This window comes from Psammomys obesus, unplaced genomic scaffold (genome assembly GCF_907164565.1).
Source record: "Psammomys obesus unplaced genomic scaffold, mPsaObe1.curated_primary_1811, whole genome shotgun sequence".
Taxonomy (NCBI): domain Eukaryota; kingdom Metazoa; phylum Chordata; class Mammalia; order Rodentia; family Muridae; genus Psammomys; species Psammomys obesus.
In genome coordinates, this window is record NW_026585895.1 from 45,638,491 (window position 1) to 45,664,966 (window position 26,476).

At 48.1% G+C, this 26,476-nt stretch overlaps 1 protein-coding gene across 5 annotated transcripts in view; it reads left to right on the forward strand.

The window, feature by feature from the left end:
• Nucleotides 1–5,365: 5,365 nt before the first annotated feature.
• Ggta1 (glycoprotein alpha-galactosyltransferase 1 (inactive)) overlaps nucleotides 5,366–26,476 on the forward strand; it is a 68,316-nt gene continuing 47,205 nt past the window's right edge. For 3 of the 5 annotated variants that reach the window (XM_055600613.1, XM_055600617.1, XM_055600616.1), the window contains exon 1: nucleotides 5,366–5,470. The gene's annotated coding sequence lies outside the window, so the exon portion shown is untranslated. Of the gene's footprint in view, nucleotides 5,471–6,391; nucleotides 6,573–26,476 lie in introns of those variants that run through there. The other 2 variants (XM_055600614.1, XM_055600615.1) reach the window with 2 other exon arrangements.

Below are 26,476 nucleotides of genomic sequence, written 5' to 3' on the forward strand. Positions count from 1 at the left end.
TTTTTTTTTTTTTTTTTTTTTTTTTTTTTTTTTTTTTGGTGTTCTTTCTTTTTTTTTTTTTTTTTTTTTAATTTATTTTATGTGTATGAGTGCTCTATCTCTGTATGCCAGAAAGGGGCATCAGATCACATTATAAATGGTTGTGAGCCAATACATGGTTGCTGGGGATTGAACTAGAACCTCTGGGAGAACAGCTAGTACTCTGAACCTCTGAGTCACCTCTCCAGCCCCGAGTCTTATCTGCTCTTGTAAGCAATCCCTCACTCATATTCCTGTAAGTAACCAAGATCGGTGGTGACCTTAATCTGTCTACTGTTGGTTCCTTACCTGGGGTGACTTGGTCTCTGGGATCTCCCTAGGAACAGCCTCACACAACAAACCTGGTCTCTAATGGGCAAGCCATTTACTCAGTAGAACTGCTGGTTTAACTTTCGATTGTTTTCCTCAAAAGGTTAAAGCGGATCTAGCAGACCCAGGGTATTAGCCCACATTTTAATGAAGGAAGTTTAAATCTAAACCAAGGATGAGTGTCTTAATGCCCCTGGATCTATCAGCTAGAACACGTCCTCAACACGAACGTGGATGAAAACTGTAAAATCAGATATAAAGACAATTTCAAATCAACAGTAACATTCAACTTGTAACACTGTGTTTCACAGCAGCATCGTTGTGCTGCGAGTTTTTTTTTTCTCCTTCTGTATTTTAATTTTATTCTTAAAAGCACTGTAAGAGTATTGCATGTCATCAATGACAGCTTCAAACAAAGTGTGTTTGTAAGACACCTGGCTCCCTCATCTCTTTCCCCCCTCCCCCTTTTTTGGCGGTCGTGGTGGTGCTGGGGTTGGATCCAGGGCCTGGTACATGCTATGCAAGTTCTGGGTCTCTGATGTCTCACTGGCCCTGAAGCCATCACTTTCTACATGTTTAGTGTGGAATAAAGAGAGGGAGAGCAGGTACTAGTGTGTCAAGGAACTAGTGTGGCGCTTAGAGGACAACCTTTTGGGAATCTGTTCTTTCTTACCTTGTTTTTAGACAGATTCTCCTCTCCCCTTTCCCCCCAACCCCGGACCCGTGTGTGTATGTGAGAGCACTCGTGTGTGTGTGTGTGCTTTTGTAGAAGCCAAAAGGGGCCAGTTAGAGCTGCCCAGTGTGGCTGCTGGGAACCAAACTTTGATCCTCAGAAGTTTCTCAGGCAGCCAGCACTCCTAACTGAGGAGCCATTTCTCCAGCTCGAGGCAGAGTCTTTCTGGCTTCTGCGACCGTGCTGCATACTTTAGGACAGGAAGCCATGAGCTCTGGGCCAGCTCTCCTGCCTCCCTCCTGTGTTATTGTGTGCGTTACAGACAGTAGGAACTGACCTCAAGTAGCCAGGCTTGAGAGGCAAGAACTTTTGCCTGCTGAGCCATCTTCATGACCCTCTTTTGATTGATTGATTGATTGATTGATTTTTTTTTTTTTTTTAAATCACAACAGGCCATCACTTGAGCTACATCATTGTAAGCCAGGGTACAGTGAAACTGCTGAACTAGACCGCTTCATGGATGGAAAGGAAGGTTTATGGGGCATCAGACCGTTTAGGCTGTCTTTCAGGAGCAAAGAGAAAAGAAAAATGGTAGAAAAGCAAGCAGATTGTATGCTAGCAGAGTGGGGTCTTTGAGTTGATACAGGCTGTTTAGATGCCTGTATGTCTTGCCCTAGGTCGTTCCCCTTTGGGGCCAAGTAAGAGAGGTTCCAGATGGTTTACGGGAGGCTCCTGGCAAACAGGAACCCACCTTTATAGCTCTGTTTACCCAATAACAATCCTTCTATTTACCCTGCCAAAGTTTTCTGTTTAGGACACTGTCACCAGCATTGCCATTTTGGGAGGCCACTTGGACTTAACAACCATACTCAGTATAATTACAATAAAAATAAAGGCCCATTAAGATGGAAAAAAATTTTTTTTTCTTCAATCAAGAGATTAGAATCCCTAGTCTGGATAGAGACCTAACATTCCAGCTGGGTAGTTCAGTCACCTGGCTACGGCACCTTAAGTAGCAGGTGGAAGGCAGGTCCACCTCAATCAGTTCTCAAGAAATAGGAGGAATAGCTATCTTTTTAATGAGACAGTGTACTTTTCTTGCCCAGAATTCCTGCCCCCATCACAACTCTGTACAGCGCTCCAGATATGCAGCCTTTGTAAAGCCTGTCCACTTCTCAGAATTACGCAAACATTTATGACTTTCTGTTTCCATCTGTGTCTCATCTCATGCTTTCCCTAGTACTCTGGGCTTCACTTTTCCTAAAAGTTCCTTCTCTGCCGAGTAACTGTTCGTCTGCCATTCGGCTAACCTTCATGCCAACCCACCTTCAGATGACAGACTTCCTCTTTGCCCTCTTCTCTTCATCTGGGTTGCTGTGAGATTCACAGGTTTCCTGTTGTGGTGGTTTGAATAAAAGTGGCCCATATAGTCATATATATATATATATATATATATATATATATATATATATGCCATATATATAGGCTCATATATTTGAATGCTTAGTCAGCGGGAAGTGGCACTTTCTGATAGGTTAGAAAGAGTAGGTATGGCCTGTTGGAGGAAATGTGTCACTGGGACGGGCTGTTAGGTTTCAAAGCCTTGAGTCTCTCTCTCTGGACACCTGTCCTGGAGTATTTAAAAAACTCTAATAAAGTTGTCTTCAAGTTTTCTTTCTGTATCCATTCTTAAGTTCTTTTTTTAGTGAGACTAAGAGTCCACAAGGGGACTTCAGTTTATGCAGTAACGTGGTAATTCCTTTGGGACTGCCTCAGATTTCTGTTAAAACCATCATTGTTTTAGTCAACAGTTATTTATTTAGTGTGGGGAATAAATCGTGTGGAATCAGAGAACAACTATAATCAGTTCTCTCCTTCTCTCACGAAGTTCTGGGGATTGAACTTGGGTCTTTAGGCTTAGTAGCAAGCAAACTCACTCACTGAATCATCTGGCCAGCCCTTCTTATTTTGAGCCAGGGTCCCTAGCTATGTAGACTCAGCTAGTTTTGATTTTGAGATAATCCTCCTACCTCTGCCTCCTGAATGCCGGGATTATAGATGTCTGACCCTCAAGAAATTCTCAAGCAGGGTGTAGTGGCGCTCACCTGTAATTCTAAATGCTTGGGAGGTGGAGGCAAGAGCTCAGGGTCAGCCACAGCTATGTCACAAGTTCAAAGCCAACCAGAGCTGCACAAGACATTCTCAAACAAACTAAAAAGAGAGGACCTGGGAGAGAGGAAACCACGATCAGAATATAATGTATGAAAAAAATTATTTTATTAAAAACAAAACAACAGCAACAAAATCTTATCCTGCCTTAATGGACAGAGCAATCCAAACAGCAAGTCCTCAAATGTGATAATGGGAAGTGGAGAAAAGTGCACTTGGCACCTCATGTTTTCGGTTTTCACTGTGGCTGCTAATGAGCTCCTGTGAGCACATCTGCAAGACAATAGGATTGATCTCCAGCAAAGGGCCCGTTGTAATGGCTGCTGTCCTCCTCAGGATTAAAACCACTATGATGAAACACTTGAGCCTACCCGCCAGCAAGCTGGCAAAGAAAGGGTGTATTTGGCTCACACTTCCACATCACTGAAGGAAGTCAGGACAGGAATTCAAGCAGGGCTGGACCCTGGAGAAGCCACGGAGGGGTGCTGGTGACTGGCTTGCTCAGCAATCCACCAGCCCACAGATAGCCCCACCCACAACCGGCTGGGCCCTCCCCCATCAGGCCCTGACTGAGAAAATGCCCTACAGGCTTGTCCACAGCTGGATTTTATGGAGCCATTTTCTTAATTGAGGTTTCCTCGTCTCAGATGACTTTAGCTTGTATCAAACTGACAAAACTACCCAGCACAGCTGCCTAGGCTCCTCATCCCTGCTGATGTGTGTGGGCCATGATTCCTTTCTGCCACTTCTTCACTCCATGTGGTCTCCCAAGCTCTGCTACAATGCCTGGTGAGAACTGAGGCCCTTGCAGACCTCAGGAGTCTAAGCGGCCTTCTGTTTTTTTTTTTTTTTTTAATTTCCTTTAGCAGCGTACACTCAAGAATGTGTGTGCCATCTTCTTAACAAGTTACAGCAGGGTTGTGGTAAACTATTTAAAATGTATCTTAGTCTGTGAAAATGATGTTCAAGGGCCAGAGAGATGGCTCAGCAGTCAAGAGCACTTGTTGCTCTTGCAGAGTTTAAGTGTTACAGCTCTGAGGAAAGAGGCTTCCCCTAGGGGAGTGTCACAGCTCCCCTCCAGGGTGGGGGAGATATTCCCCTACGGCTAGAGTTACAGCTCTGCTCTGGCAGGGCCGAGAGGGGTGGGGCAGGGGTGGAGCACAAGAACCCAGGAATGATGCTGGCTCCAGGTGAAGAAGCAAGAAGCAGCACAGAAGGGCGCAGAAAACGGGGTTTATACAGTTTCTTGGAGCGGAGTTTACCACAGAGTTCGGGCTTTTTACTCTGTAGGGGGCAGGGTGGGTCTGGTCGGCCTTTAGGGAAATGACTGTTCTGTGGGTGGATCCTGGCGGCTGGAGGTCCTCAGGGAAGAGGCCTGAGCCTACGGGGACAAGCGCCAGAGGACCTGAGTTCCGTTCCCAGCACCAAAAAGGTGGTTTACGCCATCCTGAAATCCAAATAATTTCTCCTGACCTAGGCACACACGTGATACACATACATATACATGCAGGCAAAACAACCATACATATAAAAAATTTAAAACGTTAAGAAATCTAGAGCCGGGTGGCCCATGCCTGTTATCCTAGCACTCTGGGAGGCAGAGGCAGGCGGATCTCTGTGAGTTCCAGGCCAGCCTGGTCCACAAAGTGAGTCCAGGACAGCCAAGGCTGCACAGAGAAAATTTGTATCGAAAAACAGGACTGGGAGACCTAGCGTCCTAGAAAGATGGATGCTTCGCAGTTCTTGGCCTGTGGCTGTTTCTCCTCTCTCCCTTCCCTGAGAAACACGCAGTGGGGAAGACGTTGTAGGCTTCCAGGTGTCCGGCTGCAAGCCAGTGTCCACGAGGCCCTTCCTTGCTGTACGGGCTGACAGCCCCCACCCGTCACCCAGTGACCCCCCGCAGTCCCTACCGCCACGTGCAGGTCGGAGGACACAGAGGCGCCCTCACCGGGGACTTTTTTTTTTTTGCTGGTTTCAGGCTTTTTTCTGCTTGAGTGGAGATGAAACAAACATCATCCCTCTCGCAGCCAGACACACGTGCACTCGCGCCGGGCGCTGTGTCCGGGGCGGGGACCCGCTAGGCTCCCACTCCCTGGTCGGCGCACGCCGCTGGCCCCGCGCCCTCGGACGCCGCGCGCGCTGCCCCTAGGAGGCGCCGCGGCGGGGTGGGGGGACGGAGGCGCGCACCCCGCCTGGGTCTCCTGCGGCGCAGTGCCCGCGAGCGCGCTCCGGTTCCCGGCGCGGCCGACAGCACCCACCGGGCCTGGTTCCGCCGATCAGGTGGGTCCCGCGGGGCGCGCGCGCGGGGAGGCGGTGGGTGCGATCGGGGCGCGCCGCTGCTCCGGCCCAGCCCTGCTACGGTCCTTGCTTTTGTCCTGGTCACTTGATCGTTTCCTCCGTGCCCGGTTCTGCGTTCCAGGCTCAGTCTCAGCCTGGACCGCGTCGCAGCATCTATTCAGCATTCTAGACCAGGCCCTGATGGTCTGCTTGTCCGGGTCGCCCCCTCCCCTCGGCATGCAAAAGCAAGGTTGGGCAGGGCAGGGCTGGGCAGGGCTGGGCAGGGCAGGGCGTCTCGGGACCACCGAGGGAATCTCGAAAGGCCGGGTATCTTTTCCTGCTGTAGGACAGGACCGAGTGGGAAAGCTTTTTCTCCGGACAGGTGGGGTTAAAGTGAGGGGCTCCCGAATTCCAGAGACAGATAGGCAGACAGACTCTTAACAGCGGAGGAAGGACCAAACCCGGGCAAAGTCTCTAACTTTGCAGTGTGGGGTGATGGGAGGTAAGCCCGTCCCAACTTTTCGAACCTCCTTCCCACTGCAAAGAGACACCATCCGGCGTTTGAAGATGGCAGGGAAACTGATCAACAGAACTAAAGGAAACACACACAGACGTTTTATTATTTTACCTTTATCTTATGGTAGCATACAAAGTAATGCATTTCACTATGGCATTTTCGTACATAGGTGATTGCACAAACTCTTGAAAAGCATCCAAGAAACAGCAAAGCGGGAAATATGTCTGGGCTGGGGGCTCAGAGGAGGGAGCAGGGCGACTGGAGAGATTTGCTGTCTACCCGGTTAGCAGGGCCTGGGTGGAGGCTCGGAGGGCGGGGGTGTTAGCGCCACTAGCTCCTCCTCCAGGAAGGACCCGCGACCCAGCGACTCTTATTTTTGTGGTTTTGCTCGTCTGGGCACTTTCGGCCCCAGAACTGATCTGGCTACCTCTTTCATTTGCCTGGAGGTAGCTAGGTGAGTCTCAGGAGGCTGGAGATTCTGGGCGGAGCCCTGGGCTTGTCTTTTTTTAGCTGGGAGACACCTTCCCTGGCAGACTCTTCTTGGAATGCGAAATACTGCCTGCTGAAGACCTCGCGCTCAGGCTCTGGGTAGGCAATGGCGAGGGAGCTCGCCCGTGGCTCGGGGTGTGCAGGGGTTGGGGCGGCAGGAGCTTCTGCCTTTTGGTGGCACTAGGCACCTTCATCACAGTTATTTTTGGGAGTAGTTGCTTCCTGTCTGATAGGAGCCAGATGCGGGTCCAAGCTGTCTCTGTTGCAAGTAACAGGTGTCCCATGACTAAATGCAGGGCTGAAAGCTTCCTTGGGATTATCTGGTTCCGGAGGCCGTGAGTACTGGCTCAGGCTCCACATGGCTGAGGAGGGGTACCTGGAGGCCCCTGGCACCTGCTCCTCCAAGCTTATTGGATAAAATCTACTTCGTGTCTGTGTTAGGAGCTCACCCCAGAGTATGTTTGGGGGAGTCCTCCTGTCGCCATACCCTGTGGAAGGGCCAGTTTTCCGTGGAATGCCTGAGGTTAGAAGGTTTGAGAAGATCAATTGATTACTGTGGGGACTCCCTGTGGCTGAACTTTTCCGGGAAACGTCCTGAGTCACAGGGCAGGAGCAGCCATTTCCTCAGCTGACACTTCTAAGCTTGGGCTGACCATGAATGAGTCTTATTCCCTGGACTTCTGGGTCTTTCGTGGGACTTTTAGTGTAAACGGGTCTCCCACGTTCTCTAGCCTAACTTGACAGTCTAGGCACCTTTGGCTCGATTTATAGAGAAGGAAACCAAAGATCGGAGAAGCCAAAGCCACTGGCTGCTTTATGGTTTGTGAGAGTAAGTTGAATCTGAGATGGGAATGCATTCCAGGTTATCTATAAGGCTTATATGCTTTCAGTTCAGCATCTCCCACCATGGCTGGAAAACGGCTAAGGAACATGCCGTGGCCATGGGGGAAGGGCTGGGGCACAGTGGAGGGGGGGATGTATTGGTTGGGGGCTGAGCATTTAAACAGGTGCAGTCAGGTGTGAATATTATTTTATTTGAAGAGAATATGCTTTCAGCTCTGTGCTTTCTGCCTATTTTGGATACTTAAAATTTACTTACTAGTTTTTAAATTACAGTGTAATTTACAGGCATTAAAATCCATGTGTCATGAACATTTTTGGTTTAATGAGTTGGAAGGTTTTGGAGGGACAGTCCTTGTATCTACTCCAGGCTGCTCATTTTCTGTGAAGTGGCTGAGGTCTTTTGTTGGGGAGGGGTCTGTCCACCTGGTCTGTCCAGGACAGACCAAAACATGGATAACACCAAAGTCCAGCGTGGTGAACCAGTGAGCTTTATTGGGGTACTTACGGGAATATGGGTGAGGGGTTACCTATGGGAGCAGAAGTAACTCACAAACAACTACATCATCAAAGCCCACCCCAGCATAGGTGATAGCTCACAAAGAGCCTGCAGGCAGCTCAGCAGGTTGGAGAGCGTTCTTTGCAAGTAACTGGTCTAAAATTACTCCTCCAGGGCGCTCAGCTGGTTTCTGCTCCTTCCAGGCAGCTGGTCTGGTCTCAGTCTTCTTTGCAGCTCAGTTTCCGTCCGTCCGAATGTCAGGGACTCTCAGCATTTATTGCTTGCTCTGGCTGGGAGGGGGACCTGAGAATTTGGTCAGTTTCAGGGACTTCCTGAAGCTATTTTTATTGTTCTTCTTGTTTACCTCCCTGCTAAAGAAGCTCCCCTGCAGGACTGAATGTTTTAATATAGAAGGAGATTGTTACAAGTCTTCCCCCTGCCCGGAGACAGAGTTTCTCTGTGTAGCCTTGGCTGTCCTGGACTCACTTTGTAGACAAGGGTAGCTTCAAACTCAGAGATCCGCCTGCCTCTGCCTCCCTGAGCGCTGGGATCATGGGCGAGCTTGTGCTGCCTCGCCTGGCTCACGTTACACCTCAAGTCCTGAGGTGTGTGTTTGGGGAGGGGACAGACTTCATTGATGTGGACATTTGAACCCGGAACCTTCACACACCCACACTCAGCCTGGGTGGTTGTTACCCACCGAGCTATATCCCCTAGTCCCTGTGAGCTGCAGTTTCTTTTGAAGCGGGGTCTTGCTTTGTAAGGGCCGACAGGCTTCGGGCCCTCCACGTTCATTTCCCCATCTCAGCTTCCAGAGTGTTGAAGACACGAGTGTGCCCCACTGCGCCTCTCCTAACACAGCTCCGTGAAAGTTTGCTGGGATTTCTGATTTGCTTGTTTGTTTGGTTTTGTTTTTTAAATTTTGAGCGCCGTTTTATTAGCCTTTGAAGAGAATGGCAAATAGGCAAACCATAAATCTTGGCAGGGACTGGGAGAAGAGAGAGTCATGTTTTTTGAGCGTGCGTGCGTGTGTATGTGTGTGTGTGTGTGTGTGATCATCAGAGAAACAGAGTCTCAGAGGATCAGTGGAGACATGCTTAGGATTTCAGCTGGAGTCCAAAGAAGAGACCAAAAGAGGTTGAAGGAAAAGTTCCGCTTTTTAAGTGAAAACTCAGAAAATTAAGCAGGCTTAGTGGTGAAGATGTGTAACTGGTGAGGGAGGGGCCTCCTGGACATATTATCTCTCTAAAGGGATAATTATTCTCTCCTGTGGCCTCAGCAGCTGTGTCACCCTTCCTTCAGGTTGGTCTCCGGGCCAGGTGATTGACAGACCCAGTTGAATTAATTTTAGGGAAAGGACAACATTGTGTAATATTATTATAATATTTGCGACTGATTAGAACCAGTCAGGGCAAGCCAGGTGTGGTGGCGGGCACCTTTCGCCCCACCTCTCAGGGAGGCAGAGGCCAGCCTGGTCTACAAAGCAAGTCCAAGACAGTCAAGGCTACACAGAGAAACTCTGTCTCTAGAGGGGCCGGGGAAGAATGTCATGTCTCCCAAGGCCATCGATAGGACTTAGATTCCATTCTTTGACTCAGAGAAAGGAACTTTCCCCTTAATGGGCCTCCCAAAGCCCTCACACCTCCACATCTCTGGGAGACATCCATCTTCAGTGGCCTCCAAGCTTGTTAATGCCTGTCTAACTAATATTTCCTCAGGAGTTGAGACTTAACACTTAGGAGATGGCTGCCTGGTGGGTCTGGGTACCTCCATCTGAAATGGAGGCAGCAGAAGGGCTATCAGAGGGTGGATCCGAGGTGAAAGACAGGAGGTCCAGTCATGTAGCCCCTGAGGTGAACAGGACTGTTGCTAAAGTTACAACAGACAGAACTCGTTTCCGCCACGGGGGTCTGGACACCGTCCCCGTCTTGTCTGCCTGAATCGGATTTTGTAGATCCGTGTGAAGCAGATGTGCCATGTAACAGGATGCGCAAACGCACAGGATACGGATACGGCGTTTTGTTTACAGTCAGGAAGAGCTGGGCGCCCTTTGCTCTGACAGCCCTCCAGTAGCCGGTGGAGGCTTGTAAGGCCTGACTCATCCCTTTCAAGTCTAGCCACCACTTTTATTTTGTCTTCACCAGTTAGTTGACTCTTTGGCTGTACTTTCCTGCTGGGTGGTTAAGACCATGTAGGTAATGGACAACTTCGTTTTCTTTTTATTGTTAAGGTCTGTTAGTACTCCTCAGGGAGTTGGTACTCTTAGGGACTAAAGGAGGGCCCTTAAGTCTGTTAGTCTTTCTCCTGACAGTTTTTGCCATCTGCTGGGATGAGTCAGGGGCTTGTTGACCCTGTGGTTTCCCTTGGAGTCCTGAGAGCGTTTCCCTCTGCGTTGATCTTTCTCCTTGCAGACAGTATAATAGTTAGCTCCAGCCTTTGCCACTCTGTGGCTCCTGTAACCCAGAGGACACGTGATTTGCATGAACTTTCAGGACCCTTTGGGAAGTGTCCCTTCATCCCTTGGAGCCCAGTTGACTCAGGTAGGGACCAAAATAATGACTATTCTGTCAGGCTCCGTATCTTCACTGGCTGGTCCAAGTTTGGTTGTTGACCACTCCTACCCCCAGAAGGTCAGTTAGGATAGCCTTGAAGAGAAGCTTTTACCAGACAAATTTAGCAAGAGGATGATGGTAAATATTTCTATTATTATTATTAAGTTTTGATCTTAAAGTTTATTTATTTTTTTCAAGGCAGGGTTTCTCGGTGTAGCCCTGGCTGTCCTGGAACTCACTCTGTAGACAGGGCTGGTCTCGAACTCAGAGAGATCCGCCCCCTGCCTCTGACTCTTAAGTGGTGGGATCAAAGGCGTGCGCCACCACCACCAGCTGATCTGAAAGCTTGAATTACAGGGATTTTCCAGAGAGTACGCACTCTCTCTAACAAGTTGCTGTGAACTCCCAAGACACTGGACAAGACACTTCTTTCTCTCTGAGGCTTAGGGATGGACTTTGTCCTACTCACAGAGACTGCACTTGAATCTGTTCAAGGAAGAGTAAGGTTAGAAACCTGGGAGCTGCGGCAGGAACAGGCAGTACTAATTCTGAGTCATGGTGGTTGATGAAAATAAAGATGCAGAAGTTGACTGGGAATTGGGGTCCATGCTCCTTCTAGTGCTGGAGTACCTTAGTTATTGGGGTCTAAGTTCCCCAGCTGGTGATGCTCAGCATCCACAGCTTGCTTTGCTCAGTGGACACACATGGATACACACACATATACAAACACACAAACAAGACCCACACACACACAGGTACTCTCTCATACACTCGCACACAGATACACACACAGGCATTCTCTCTCACGTATACACACTCATGCACACTCAGGTCCTCTCATACACACTCACACAGCCCCTGACACACACACATTGTCACACACATACTCTTACACACTCCCACAGACACCGACATACAAACTCACCCACTTACACACAAACACATAGACTCTCTCTTACACACACACACACGCACAGAGTAAAGATAATTGCTTCTTGGACATGCCTGTAATTTCCTTCCTGGAAGAATTGGAGTAATTGAGAGCCTTTTACTCTGGTTAACGTGTTGGAGGCTTATGGCTCTGGGGGAATGTTTGTTCCCTTTAGGACCTGCAGGTCACCAGCTTGTTTTACATTTTGTTCCTGGTCATGTTCTCGTCTTCAAAACAAAATTCAATGGTTAAACACACACACACACACACACACACACACACACACACGGCACAAGGCAGTGACACTGTCAAGCAGCCACTGAAATGGCTAAAATCAGAGAGACCATCAGAATCGAATACTGTGAGATGGCTCAGAGCGTAGCATGCTTGTACTTCACGGGTAAAGAGCTAAGTTTAAAGTCAGGCGTGGTGGTGTGTACCCACAACCCTAGGACTGGGACAGGTGGAGGCAAGAGAGAGGATCCCGGGGGCTGGCTGGCAAGGTGGGGAGCCCCAGATTCAGGGAGAAGTGCTCGTCAGCAAAAGAGGTGGAGAGTGAGAGAGAGGAGGACACCCCACATCCCCCTCTGGATTCCACGAGTGCACAGCTACGCGCACACACACAACTCATACACTGCTAGGGGAGTGATTTCACTCCCCGCTGAACTCCAGTGTTCTCAAAAGGTTTTAACAAGAATGCTTGTGTGCCGGCCCCAGAGCCGGAGCTACCCGGTCATGAATGAGAGAAGAGACAAACAAATGGTGGCAACAGAACAGGGCTTAACAATGGCAAGAATCAGGTCACTCAGAGGCACGCTGTACACTTTGTGTGAACGCAGTGAACCAGATACGCTTGGTTCTGTTTAGGTGAAGACCAGGACCGGGCTAGGTAAATCGGTGAGCAACAACCCCAGAAAATGGTTACTTGGGGGGAGAGGGGAGGAAGAAAATGAGTGTTTATAGTACGATCATTTTTTAAAGATTTATTATTTTTAATGTTGTGTACCATGTCTGTCTGTGTGGGGTGCCTGTAGGTACCTTCAGAGGTCAGAGGAAGGTATCAGATCCCTGGAGCAGGAGCCGCAGGCATTTATGAGCCACCTGACTTGACTAGAAATAAAAACTCTGGTCCTCTGCAAGAGCAGAGCGCACTCTTGAACTGCTGAGCAATCAATCGCTCTAGGCCTAGAGAAAATACTTTGTCTCATTTTGGGTAGTTGTTTACACAGGTACTGACAACTGTGGAAACCCTAAGGCTGAGGAGGTAGCTCAGTTGGTAGAGGCCTTGCTTAGCAAACACATAGTCAGTCCCCAGTGCTATGGAAGCGTGGCCTATGTGGCCTAGGAGTGCCCAATCAATCCTAGCACTCCGTGGATGCAGGAAGTCAGAAATCTAAGGCCAGCCTTAGCTACGTATCTTCTAGGCCAGTCTGGGCTGAGTGAGACCCTGAGTATAAAGAAAAGAAAATAAAGGCACGTGCTTATATTTTGCTGCCCGCTCACTCTTCTGAGTTCTAATACAAAAAGTCTAACTGCCCCTTCCAGCTGTGCCTTAGTTAGGGTTTCTATTGCTGTGATGAAATGCCATAACCATAAAAGCAAGTTGGTGAGGAAAGGGTTTATTCAGCTTGCACTTCCAGATCCTAGTTCATCATTACAGGAAGTCAGGGCAGGAACCCAGACGTCGGAGCTGATGCTGAGGCCATGGAGGGATGCTGCTTACTGGCTTGCTTCTCAGGACTTGCTCAGCCTGCCTTCTTATAGAACCCGGGACCCCCAGCAAGGGATGGCCCCACCCACAAGGTGCTGGCCTTCCCTCACTGATGACTAATTGAGAAAATGTCTTACAGCCTAATCTCATGAAGGCATTTCCTCAAGTGAGGCTCCTTCCTCTCAGGAGACTCTAGTTTGTGTCAAGTTGACACACAAAACCAGCCAGTGCTCTCTCTGTCTGTCTGTCTCTCCTTTGGAAAGCGCGCGCATTCTGACCCTCTTTGAGCCAGAGTTTCTCTGTTGGTAGCTCCCAACCAACCTTCTGTTTACAGACCTCCATTGCCTACCCTGGACCTCCGGTCAGAAGGCCTGACTGCCTCTCACTCATCTAGCTCCTTCCAGCAGCTAACAAGATTTTTATGGCTTGCCTGGCCTCTTGCAAATTTTCATAAAATGGTTCCTGGTTTCCTTTTGGGCCTATTTCTAAATTCTTTTATCCACAATACTAAGACCCTTTGGAAGAGAACCCCTGATTCTCTGGCAACCTGTTTGTCCTCTATAGGGGGATCATAAACAAGGACAAAAGGAGTGATCAGACTTGTAACTCAGGGAAGTGCCTGCTAGTGGCCTGTCAGTGTATACCCTCTGGCTACTCTCTCAATTTGATCTCCCCTCTGGGTTTATCTTTCTGACACCATGGGTCTCAAGGTCTTTGCTTGGTGGTAGCATCTCTTAAAAGGGGAATGTATCTGAAACACCATGAGGCAGGCCCACCATGGCCTATGGTTTGGAAGGGAAGGGACCAAGGGGCAGTTGACTAGTTGTTATTGGTGGTTAGGGTCTAGGCTGGGTGACTTCAGATTCTTGATAACTCTTATCCAAAGAATTGAAAATGAAGGTTTACAAGTGATCTCTGAGTTTGAGGCTAGCCTGGTCTATTTAGTAAGTTCCAGGCTAGCCAGGGATACAAAGTAAGACCTTGTCTTAAAAACAAACAGACAAATCTGGGTTTGGTGGCCCACACCTATAATCCCAGCACCTGGGGAAGCAGAGGCAGGTGGATCTCTGTGAATTCCAGGACAGCCTGGTCTACAGAGTGAGTCTAGGACAGCCAGGGCTCTATAGAGAAACCTTGTCTCAAGAAAACAAAACAACCAAAAATCAAAAACAAAAAAACAAGTCAAAATCAAAACCTAAGAAATAAACCAAAAACAAAGAAACACAAACAAATAAAGCAGCAAAGCAAAACATCCAAACCCATGCTTTTGCTTGGCGTGGTGGCGCATACCTTTAACCCCAGTGCTTGGGAGGCAGAGATGGGCTGATGGGTTTCCTGCCAGCCAGTGTTGCATTGTGAGACCCTGCTAAAAAAACAATACAAACTAACAAAAACCAGAGAGTTGGTAGATTTACAAAAGAATCAAGATTACTTTACTGAGATAAAGTTGACACAGTAGGGGTGGTGTGGGGTGGTGGAGGGCATCTTGAGAGATGGCTCAGCTACTCATGCAGAGAACCCGGGTTCAGTTCCCATGTCCACAATAGGTAGCTCACAACTATCGATACCTCTAGCTCCAGGGATCCACTGCCCTCTTCTGGCCTCTTTTGGCACCTGCACTTATGTGCCCATCTCTTTTCCTCCATTTGCATGTATACATAATTAAATAAAAAATAAAACATTGTGGGGGGACTGCTATCAGGATACATGAGTGAGGATATTCAAAGGTCCTGTTTTTATGGCATTTGGAAGATTCTTTACTGATAGGCGCAGTATGGGTGTCCCTATATTGATTGACAAAATAGGTCTAATTTTTCTGATTGCACATGTCCTTCCCTGATTTTAATCATATGCACACCTTAGGCGTTCTCCCTAAAATGTTACTAGAGGGCATAGTTTTTCCTTATTGCCCGTGTATCCAAAAAAGCCGTTTAAGCTGAATTGGCTGTTCTAGTCTTTCTGCACTTGCATGGGAATTGTTGAAAGGTGACTGTTGCCGGGGGTGAGGAAACTCACGTAGTGTGATGTAGGTTGAGGGGTTTCTGAGGCTGCGGGTTGCATTGTGGAGAGAGGGACATGTGTATGTAGTATGTGCAGGCAAAGGACTGTATTATAAGTCAAGTACATTATTGGGTACTAAACTGTCTCTTGTGCTTGGCTGCCTCATAGTGGCGTTTTGCAGAGATTCCTGAGCTCAGGAGTGTTCCGTGTTATCAACTGAGATTTGCAGACTTGATTCTTGTAGTGAATAATCTAAAAATTATTCCAGACGGTCCTGGCTTTACATATGACCTCCATAGCATTCGTCCTGTCTTCAGTGTTGGTTCCCCAGGCCTGGCGTTTAACCGTTTGGACATCTCTGGATGTCTCAGCTACCGAAATCTCAACAAGTCCGGAACGGAATCTATTTTCTTAGTGTCCTTCATGGATCACCGGGTGAATGATGCTGGTTGCTGAGAGGACAGGAAGGAGGAATGTCTGGGGCAGGGAAGGTGATGAATTGAGTTCCTTGTGAAGTGGTGCAGAACAGTGCCGGTGGGGCGTTGGGGGCAGGACGGGATGGGACTGAGAAGTTCCCCTGGGCACATAGGTTACAGAAACGCACAGAGAGCAGAAGGCGAGTGAGCCAGATCCACGGAAGCTCAGCCAGCCAGAAGCACTGATACTTTGTACTACAACTTTGCTTATCCTATGTGTGCGTGTGCAGGCATGTGCATGCTGAGGTGCACGTGTGGAGGTCAGTGGGCAGTTTGTAGAGCCTGCTTCTTTGTTCCCACCCTGTGGGTTCCTGAGAATAGAGCTCAGATGGTTTCGCTTAGTGGCGAGTGCCAGAACCTGCTGAGCTAACTGGCCAGCCCAAGGAAGTTCATTTAGAGACAGTTTTAGAAGTCAATACGTAGACCAGGCTAGCCTTAAACTCATCCATCTCCACCTGCCTCTACCTCCCGAGTTCTGGGGTTAAGAGCACACGGCACCATGCCCAGCCAAGAAGTAGTTTTTTTGAGACAGGGTTTTTCTGTACACTTTGTGTGGCCTAGGTTAGCTTCAGTCTCTCTGTAGTTCAGGATGACCTTGAATCTGGTTACCTCAGTTTTCCACCTCACATGGAAACCTCACCTGCCTAAGTAGGTGGTCTTGTTATTTTTATTTTAAAAAGTATTTATTATTTTTTACTTTATACATATATATATATAGAGAGAGAGATGTGCACATACTCAGATACAGACATCATCTATATCTATATCTATATCTATATCTATATCTATATCTATATCTATATCTATATCTATATCTATATCTATATCTATATCTATATCTATATCTATATCTATATCATCTATATCTGTATGTTTGTCTGTGGGCATGTGCACACAAGTGCAGTACCATCTGGAGCCAGAAGAGAGCATTAGATCCCTGGAACTGGAGTTACCACTGGGTTGTGAACCACTGGGTGCTGGAAATTTAACTCAGGACCTCTAGAAGGGCAGTCAGTGCTCTTAACCACGGATCCATCGCTCCAGCCCCTTATTTATTTATTTATTTATTTATTTATTTATTTATTTATTTTAAATTAGCATACAAAAGCGGCAAGTTTATGGAGGAATCCCCTCCTCCCCTCCTCTCCCCCTCCCCCATGCGCTCACTTGGACCCCTCTTTCTCCAGTAGTCCCCCTTTCCTATTCCTGGCCACTTGTGTTCTATTGCCCTCCACATGCTATCCCTTAAACTTTTTCTCCTCTCAGGTCTCCCTTCTAGTTTCACAGCCTACATTCACGGGTACCTAACTAACACATAACCACATAACTACATCATTCTGAGCCTGGGTACCTTAATTTAATATTTCCCCGCTTCATCCATCTTCCTGCAGAATTCGCTTTTATTTGTGACTTAGTAAGATTCCCATGTGTATTTCCATACCCTGCGTTTTTATGTCCACCCACCTCGGTGGACGGCTAGGCTGTTTCCATTCTTGGCTATTATGGCTAGATCAGCAGTCAGCACGAGCGGGCCAGGGTTGCTGTGGTAGGATACAGAGTCCAGGGATGGTAGACCGGGCTCTGGTGGCAGAGTCCAGGGATGGTAGACCGGGCTCTGGTGGCAGCTTTACGTTTAGTTTTGTGAGAAACCTCTGCACGGGTTTCCATTGGCTATACCAGTGTCCATTGCCACCAGCAGTGAAGAAGGGTCCCTCTTGCCCCCATGCCTGTCAGCATTTGCTGCCGTTTATTTTCTTGGTGATAGCCACCTGACTAGGGTGACATGGACTCTCAAAGCCATTTATTTTAATTTGCATTTTCCTGATGGCCGAGGATGTTGAACATGTTAAAAAAAAAAAAAAAAAAAATTGGCCTTTTGTGTTTCTTCCTTTGGGAATTGTTTAGTTTTTTGTTTTGGTTATTTTATTTATTTATTTATTTATTTATTTTTGCGTGTTTACTTTTTTCAGTTCTGTATATAGTCCATCTGAACCGTAGACGTGGCACGGATCTCATTCTGCAGGCCTTCTCTTTACCTGGCTGACGGTTTCACTTGGCTGCACAGAACTCGTTAATTTCTTGTAACGCCATTTGTCCATTCGTGGGTCTGTTTCCTGTGCTGCTGGGGTCCCTTCCCTTCAGGAGTCCCTTCCTGCACCTATATGTTGAAGTGTTTCTCCTTCGCAGTGTGAGTTTCAGCTTTTACAATAGTCTTTAATCTGCTTTGAATTGATATGTGTGTGGGCATGTGTGCGTGCAGGTTCGAATGTGTAAGGTAAGAAATGCAGATCTAATTTTATTCTTCTGAGGAATTCTCCCCCCCCCCCCCCACCAGCATCTTTTGTTGAATAAGATTCTTTTCCTCTGGTGTATGATGTTGACACCTTTATCAAAATGTAGTGGCTGCAGCTGTGAGGGCTAATTTCTGTTCATTGCTGAACATGTCGGTGTTTATGCCTTTCCCATGCCGCCTTTGCCATTGTGGCTCAATGAAATAGTTTAAGGTCAATTACTGTGATTCCTGTAGCAGTGTTGTCTCTGCTTAGCATTGAGTCGACTGTCTGTGGTCTTTTGTGTTTCCATCTGAGTTTTCAGATTATTTCTTCTACTTCCATCAAAAATGTCATTGGAATTCTGTTAAGGATTGCACTGAATTTGTAGGTTAATTCTATACATACCGCTAATAAATTTTAGATATTTTCACATTCTCAATACTGCCAAATTATGAGCGTTAGAGGTCTTTTCATTATCTATTATCTTCTTCAGTTTATTTTTCAGTGCCAAAAAGTTTTTATCGTAGAGGTTTTTACCTTTTTGGTTAGGTTTTTTCCTAGGCGTATTGTCTGTTTATATATTTATCTTGAAGCTATTGAGAATGGAATATATCCTATTGCTGTTTGTTTGTTTGTTTGTTTGTTTGAGACAGGGTATTACTGTAGCCTTAGCTGTCCTGGACTTGCTTTGTAGACGAGACTGGCCCCCAGCTCACAGAGATCCGCCTGCCTCCGCCTCCTGAGTGCTGAGATTACACTGCACCTGGCTTCTAATGGGAGTTAATGTTGGTTTATATAAAAGCTCGTGGCTTTTATATCTTGCAACTTTATTAAAAATGTTTAACAGATCTAAACTCTTTTGGTGGAGTCTGTAGTCCAGGCTGGCCTTGAACTCAGAGATCTGCCTGCCTCTGTCTCCCGAACTCTGGGATTAAAGCTGTGCGCTACCACTGCCCAGCTTGTGTTTGTGAATTTGGTTGAGAATTCTTGTATCTATGTTCACCAGGAAATTTGGGCTATAGTTTTCTTTTTCTGTTTTTGTTATAATATTTATTTATTTTATGTAGATGAGTGTTTCACGGACATACATGCAGGAAGAAACACCCATACACATAAAAAAAATAAATTAATGCAACAAAAAATGTTGTTTAAAAAAAGTTTGGAATTAAGCAGTGAATCTGTAAGGTCTTGGGTTTTTTATTGTGAGGAGACTTTTAATTAATACTGCTTCAGTCTCATTGTTTTAAGTATGTATAAGATGTTTTAATCTTTTGTTTTGTTTGTTTGTTTTGAGACAGGGTTTCTCTGTGTAGCCCTGACTGTCTGTGTAGATCAGGCTGGTTTTGAACTCATAGATCCACCTGCCTCTGCTTCCCGAGTACTGGGGTTAAAGAAGGTGTGTACTACCACTGCCTGGCTTGTTTCAGTCTTCGTAAGCTAGAGATTTTAAAGATGTTTACTTGAGAAGGCCAAGAAAGAGATTAAGCAATGTGGAGCTACAGGGAGATAAGGCAAAGGCAGGGACATTTAGAGTGGGAAAGATCAGTGAAATCTAGGTTCATGCAGGGTTTGATGGCACACACCTTTAATCCCAGCACTCAAGAGGCAGAAGAAGGTAGATCTCTGTGAGTTTCAAGCCAGCTAGGACTACACTGTGACAACCTGTCTCAAAACAAAACAAAACAAAACAAATCAATCAATCCATCAATCGAACTAGGTGCAGAAGATAATGGAAAAACTGTCTGTGGAGACGCCATCTGATTGACAATATATGTTTGCTCACAGCTCCTTATCAGAGCATGTGAGCATCTTTATAACCTGGATTTGTGATCTCATGCATACAGCACCTATCAGTCAGTTTTTGCTACAGTTGTCCTGTGTAACAAACTCTAGAGCCAATCCCTTGAGTTGATGGTTGTTCTCATATGACATCAGCTGTAAGGAAGTTCGGGCCCATAGTTGTTTTGTGGCCTTTCTCTAGCTGTCAGTCAACCGGAAGGTTTGTTCCAAGCATACTCATATTCCGAGACCTAGGCTGAGGGAGCTGCTTCTGTCTGGTGTGTATTGTTTTCATTGTGTGAGAGAGAACAAGAAAAAGATGATTTGATACCTCTTTGAACATCCTCTAGAGATGTCTGTCCAAGCATCCTCCCTCTAGGACGTCTTTTAAGCATCCTCTCTGTAGATGATGTCTGTCCAAGCATCCTCTCTGTAGATAATGTCTGTCCAAGCATCCTCCCTGCACCAGAATATTGTTACTCGCCCAGCTTCCAGGAGTCACGGCCAGTCACATGTCCAAGTAAAAAGTCACCCGGTATATGTTTACTCCTTGCCTATTTTCAGGGAATCAGTACTTGGAAACAGTCCTTTTACTGACACTATGTGTTTGTTGATAAAATAAGCTTCCTCGTTATTTATCAAGGGTACATTTGAAGACCCCAGTAGCTGCCTGAAACCTAAAGGATTTTCTGTGAACTGTTTCCCCCGTGGCTACTGGGGAACCAAGGAACAGTGTCACCTGATGTCACTATAGCCAGAGCCCTCTCATGAGATAACAGGCTGGTTGACTGTTTCTATCTTTCCAAGCATCCTGCAATGGTCGAGGTTGACCTCTGACCTTACTCTTGTCTTTATGACCTCACCCTCTCAGGACCAGCTCTGGCCTCAGGAATTACTACAAATCCTCAAACTGTCATATACAGCATGGGGGGGAGGGAACAGGACACTGGAGAGAGGGATAATTCTTGCCCCGGAATGTTTTTAGTGGGATGGCACAAACTTTCATCATGCTAAGCATGACATATATTTGACAACCTATGGCCTGCTCTGGAATCTGGAATTTTCCGTTGACTATTTCAGGCTGTGGCCTCCTGTGGGTTACCCAAACCTCAACTCATGCTTCAGCTTTCTGTTTCTTTGCAAACAGGGTTCCTCTGTCGGGGACTCACCCCTGATTCTTCCTCCCATGTTAGTCTACCTTGCTGTGACAAAGTAAGACGACGAAAGGACCGAATGAAGAAGAAAGGCTTTTCTGGGCTCATGCCTTTCGAGGTTTCAGTTCGTGATTACTCAGCTCTGTTGCTGGTGGTAGCCCATCACATTACAGGACATGGAGACACATGAGGCGCTTCTCCTCCCAGTGTCCAGGAAGCAAAGGGAAATAGGAAGGGGCTGGCGTCCCACAAGCCCCTCAAGGGCAGCTCTGACACGGACCTAACTTCCTCCTAAAGACTCCATTTTCCACTAGTGCAAGGGGCTGAGGACCACACCCTTAATATATGGCCTTCGGGAGATACTTACCCAAGCCGCAGCATCCCTCCCTGGTCCTCGAATCTGTAGCTTGATTTGGTCTCCACCAGCTGCCGAGTGGTCCTGCTGTTGCCAACCCTGCTGCTGCCTCAGCTGCCATGGTTGGCTCCGACGCACCCATTCCAGCTTTCCCGCTGATGCCTTCGCTCCAGCCTCTGCTCCATCTTGCAGTATGTTCTGCCACCAAAGGCAAAGGGTTCTTGTAAGGTGCCAACCTGATTAGGTGTTTTGATCTCTCCAAGTACCCTGCTGGGGTTGTATTCTCCAGCCTCAGGAGCAGTTACAGTTCTTGTGACCTTCTCCCTTCCCGGCTTAGCACGTTCCTCTGCATCCTTCCAAGTCTGCCCCCTACAGACTCCTGCTCATACTTCGAGACTCAGCTGAGCCTTTTCTCTGAAGTCGGTATCTGCAGCGAGTCCTGGGTGGGTTAGGCATTCCTCTTCCCCATCCTGCAGGGTGGGCCTCAGCTACAAGCCTGCCTCCTGAGCTGTGAGCTGATGGAGCTGGAGAGTTCACGGACCACAGAGCTCTCTCTCACACTGGGGGCTGGGGTGGCCTGTGGAGACCTCTGCCTTGGTCCTTTGCTTGCTTTTTATTTTTAGATTTTTATGTGTATGTGTTTTGCCTGCGTGTGCGGGTGTACGTGTGTGTGCCTGGGATCTGCAGGGGTTGGGAGAGGGCATTGGATACCTTAGAACTGGAGTGACAGATGGTTGTCAGCCACCATCTAAGGACGGGGAACACACCTAGATCTTGAGAAGAACAGCACATGCGCCTAACCTCTGACCCATCTCTTCAGCCCCAGGCCTCAGGCCTTCATGGCTGTCAGACTTGAGTCCTGCACCGTAGGTTGGCTTCTGGGAACACAGAAGCCTCAGAGGAGGTTGGCAGGAGGGCATTGGGAAGTGAAAGAGTAGTTGAGATTTAGGCCAGACTCTAGGCAGAAGGGTCACTGTTTAGCATGCTTACTTACCCAGAATGATTTCTGAGAATCCTCCCGGATCTAAAAAGAGGAAGTAAGGATAGATTGCCTAGGTCTCCGGCCAGGGCTGGGCTGATCTGGTGCCCAGCCTCCACACGGAGGCCCGCAGAGCTTTGGGGTGCAGAAGTGAGAGAGGCTGTGGGAATTCCCTGTATGGAGGCTCTGCCCAGAGCAAGCTGGGGTGGAGGAAGAGCATGGAGTCAGAAAGAGGCCTGGAAGCTGAGGGGAGGGAGGGAGAGCTTGGCCCTTCTTAGACAGACAGGCCCTGGGATAAAGAACACACCTGCCTATAAGACCTGGGGGGAGATCAGGAAGGAGGCCCAGAGTCGATATGCCCACAGTTGTCTGCGCAGTGGACAGTTCGAGAAGTGGGTCTGTGTGACCCTGGGAGGACAGCAAAGTAGGAGCTTAGGAGTTATTTCTCCATTTCACCCCTAGGCAAACCGAGGCTTAGAGGGCTAATGTCTTGGCTGAGAATGAAGAATGAAATGGAAGAACTGAGTCATACAAGCCAGTTCTTGAATTCTGACAGTGTGGCTTGGAGTCTCTGGTAGCTCCAAGGAGAAAGCGTTCTGGAGGCAGCTGCTGGGTCATAGGGAATTGGAGAAGGCTCTCTGCCTGGGCAAAGAGAGAGAGAGAGAGAGAGACAGAGAGACAGAGAGACAGACACACAAACACACAGAGATAGACAGATAGAGGGACAGAGAAAAATGAGAGGCAGAGTGTGAGAAAGAGGCAGCTGCTGGAAGTGTTGGGGAGAAAGGAGGTGAGGAGTTAGGACTAAGCTTTCACACACACTTCATGCTCTTGCCTGATTCTAGGCCGCTAGACCTAGTTGACAAGGTGCTGGGGATAAAACTCAGGTCCTCCTGGACTTTGGGCAGACACTCTACCAACTGAGCTACATCCCTGACTTTGGGATGTAGCTTTTTTTTTTTTTTTTTTTTTTTCATTTTATGTACATTGGTGTTTTGATTGCATGTATGTCTGTGTGAGGGTGTCAGGTCCCCTGGAACTCAGGTTATAGACAGTTGTGAGCTGTTATGTGGGTGCTGAGAATTGAACCTGGGTCTTCTGGAAGAGCAGCCAGTGCCCTTAACCACTGCACCATCTCTCCAGCCCAGAACTTGCTATTAAAAGATTGGTTCATTGGAATCTGTGGGCGCCCCCTCAGGAGCTTTGTCTTAGGTTAGTGGTTCACAATCTGTGGGTGGTGACCATTGGAAAACACAGATATTACATTACGATTCATAACAGTAGCAAAATTGCAGTTATGAAATAGCAGTGAAAATAATTTTATGGCTGGGGCTCACAGCAGCATGAGGAACTGTATTAAAGGGTCTCAGCGTTAGGAACGTTGAGACCCACTGACCTAGGTGCCTTGGTCTGGGTTGTTCGCTGGCTAGGCCACTGGAAAGGGGTCCGTGGGCTGAAAGTGAGGTGGCCGTGTCCCACCTAGTTCTGGTGCTCCTGGATGTGCTCCTGGCATTGTGGGATCTGGCTCTTGACTGTGTAGCTATCGGGGAGGCAGTTTCTGGGCGCACCTGCCCGGAGACTCACAGTGGCTCTGCCAGCAGAGCTGCCCTCAAGCCATTGTTGAGTTTGTTAGTTCATTCAGGGTTGGCGGAGCCCTTATTAAGTGCTGGTCTGTACACTTGCCTGTGCAGAGCGGAAACATGTTAGACACGTGAACATACGTTGAGCGTCTTTTAGTGGCTGGGCGTGTGAAACAAGTCTTGATCCCGTCTGAGGTGACTAGGGAAGGCTTCCTCTCAGACGTGATCCTCCCGGTTGAGAGTGAAGAGGAACCCTCCGCGAGAACCAACCATCCCGCCCTCCCTGCAGCTGCTTCAGAATGCTGGGAGCTCTGTTGGCTGGAGGGCAAAAGGAAGCTAGAGGAAGGAGCAAGCCTGGTACCCCGTCAGCTGCCTGCTTCCTCCTGCTTCCAAAAGACCATGAGTATTTCCGTGGCCAGACAGCTGTCCCCAGGAGGAAGGAACTCATCTGGCATTGGGTCGGGGAGAAGGTATGACATTCGAAAAATCAGGGACAAGGTCAAGGGGCCTTGGCTCCCCAAGGGTAGGAGCACAGTCTGGGTTGCCGATGGATTCCTGTAGATCCTTGGGGACATCTGGTTTTGTGTGTCACACAGTACCATGCAGAGGAAGGTTAAATAGTATTTCTAAATGCAAACTGGACTGAGTGCTTTGGGGTGCCATCTTAAATGAAAAGTCAGCAGGGAGGTGCTCAGTGATTGTATCCAGCTGCCAGGTACCCCTCCTCTCTAAATGTATCAGTTAAAGATTGTGGGTACAGATAGCAGAGGGGAGTCCAGCCCCGGGGTAGCTGGGGAACCAGTCTAGTCTGGATAGCACTGTGATTACCAAGTGTCTAATGGGCCTCGCTGCCTTCAGGCCACTTCTTTAGGGTCCCAGGCTACTCTAACTGACCTGGGCTGGTTCCCTTTACATTTCAGGTGCAGGAGGACCTAAGAGGCAAAAGGTGGGCATTTGTCTGTTTTGTTGTAGTGGTGGCCGTGGAGTTCTTGACACCAGGTGGGCAGCAAGCAAGGTGATCCATGGCACCGGAGGCAAGGACTTCATAGAGCTACAGAATTCTGCAGGCTTAGGAGGGAGGGCCCTGCGCAGCCTCTGAAGGGGGAAATGAGTCTTCTAGGGCATGTGGAGAGGGACAGTCACCATGGCAATGGACCTCTGAGCCTCAGTGGCCCCACGTGTGAAATGAGCTGTTTGAGGACATGTGTGGTACCGCGGTGATGGAGGTGTGACAGTCACCAAAGGCCCCTGTTGTTACTTCCCGGTTTCACCTTCCAAGGTGGTTTCCCCAAGTGTGAAGCCTAGAGGAACTGGAGTTGGCCCAGCAGCCTTCTGCTGAGAGTCTCTGTGAGGCTCCTTTCAGTTGTAATCTCTCTGGGACTCTTAAACGACAAGACAGGATGGTCTCTCCGCTTCTGTCCTGCCCCCCTGCTGCCGAGTGCTTTGTGCTTTCTGGGTCGGCCGTCTATCACCATTGAGCTACACACCCAAGCTCTGAATATGGAGGTCATTTATCAGAAGGAAAGAGGGCCAGGACTGCAGCTCTGGGTAGGGTACTGCACTTGCTAGGCATGCACCATGGCTTTTGCTGGCAGCACAGCACTGTACAGTGGTGCAGGCCCGCTATCTAAGCACTTGGGAGGTGGAGGCAGGAGGATCAGAAGTTCATGGTCATCACTGGCTACGGAGCTAGCCTGGGATACTGGAGACCTGGTCACAGAAACGAATAAATGTAGTCCCCATCTTACACCTTTGCCTTCCACTGTTGAAGAAAGAAGCCCTTCCCCCACCCTCCCTTTAAGATGGAATTTCAAGGGCGGGTTAAGCCCGGGCTGGCCTGGAACTCAGGTACCTGTCTGCCCCTGCCTCCCAGGTGCTGGGATTAAAGGTGTTTGCCACCACTGCCATCAGAACCATTTCTTTTTAAACCAAAAGATCTACCAAGCCGCCCAAAATGCACACATGGTTAAGGGAAGGCTACCACCTTGGGTAGGTTGGTGGCTGTGGTTTAGGGACTCCTTCCTCACCCACAGAAAAACACAGCCTGTCCCAGGCGCAGGCGCCATGGAGGCCCTGTGGTGTCAGCAGCTGTTTGGTGACTGATTCTTCCAAACATAACACCTTGCTGTGTGGTGTTTGCCAGTTTCCACAGTGTAAATCTTTCCACCCTGTCCATTTCCAGTTGCGGCCTAAGGCACTGAGGAAGGGTACAGGGGAGCCCGCAGTGGTGTATTTTCCGTTCTGCCCACGTTCGGTTGATAAAAGTAAACCCGGAGGATAGATAACACCGTGGCCTCGAAGGATGGGTATGACTCACACGTAAATGTGTCTGACTGAACTCTAACCTTTGTGGCCTCTTAGTCTTTATTTTTGTTACACCTCTTTTTCTTTATTTTGTTACAGTCTTCTGAGTTCATTTAGTATATGTGTTTGGGGTTGGTTGCTTGGGGTGGTGTCACCTTCCTGGTGCCCTCCTGACTGAAGGGGCTATGTTGAGAGAGCTCCCAGATTAGACCCTCCCCTCTCCCGAGTCGCTCTGTCAAGGATCTTTAGTTTGAGCCTGCAATGGTAGCAGAGGTGGTGAATATACCAGCCCTTGGGAGATGGAAAAAAGGAAGATCAGGAGTCTAAAGTCACCAACATTAAATTAGAGGCCAGCCTGGGCTACAGGGACCCTGTCTAAACACACACACACACACACACACACACACACACACACCCCACACACACCCACTCACATTATCTCTTGCACACACACCATACGCACCCTTTTCATTTGCTCTATTGACACTCCCGCTTCCTCTCTTTATTCCATTGTTTACAGCTCTAGGTTGGCTCCTAAGCTTTCCTCTAAAGCCCATGTGTTCAAGGCT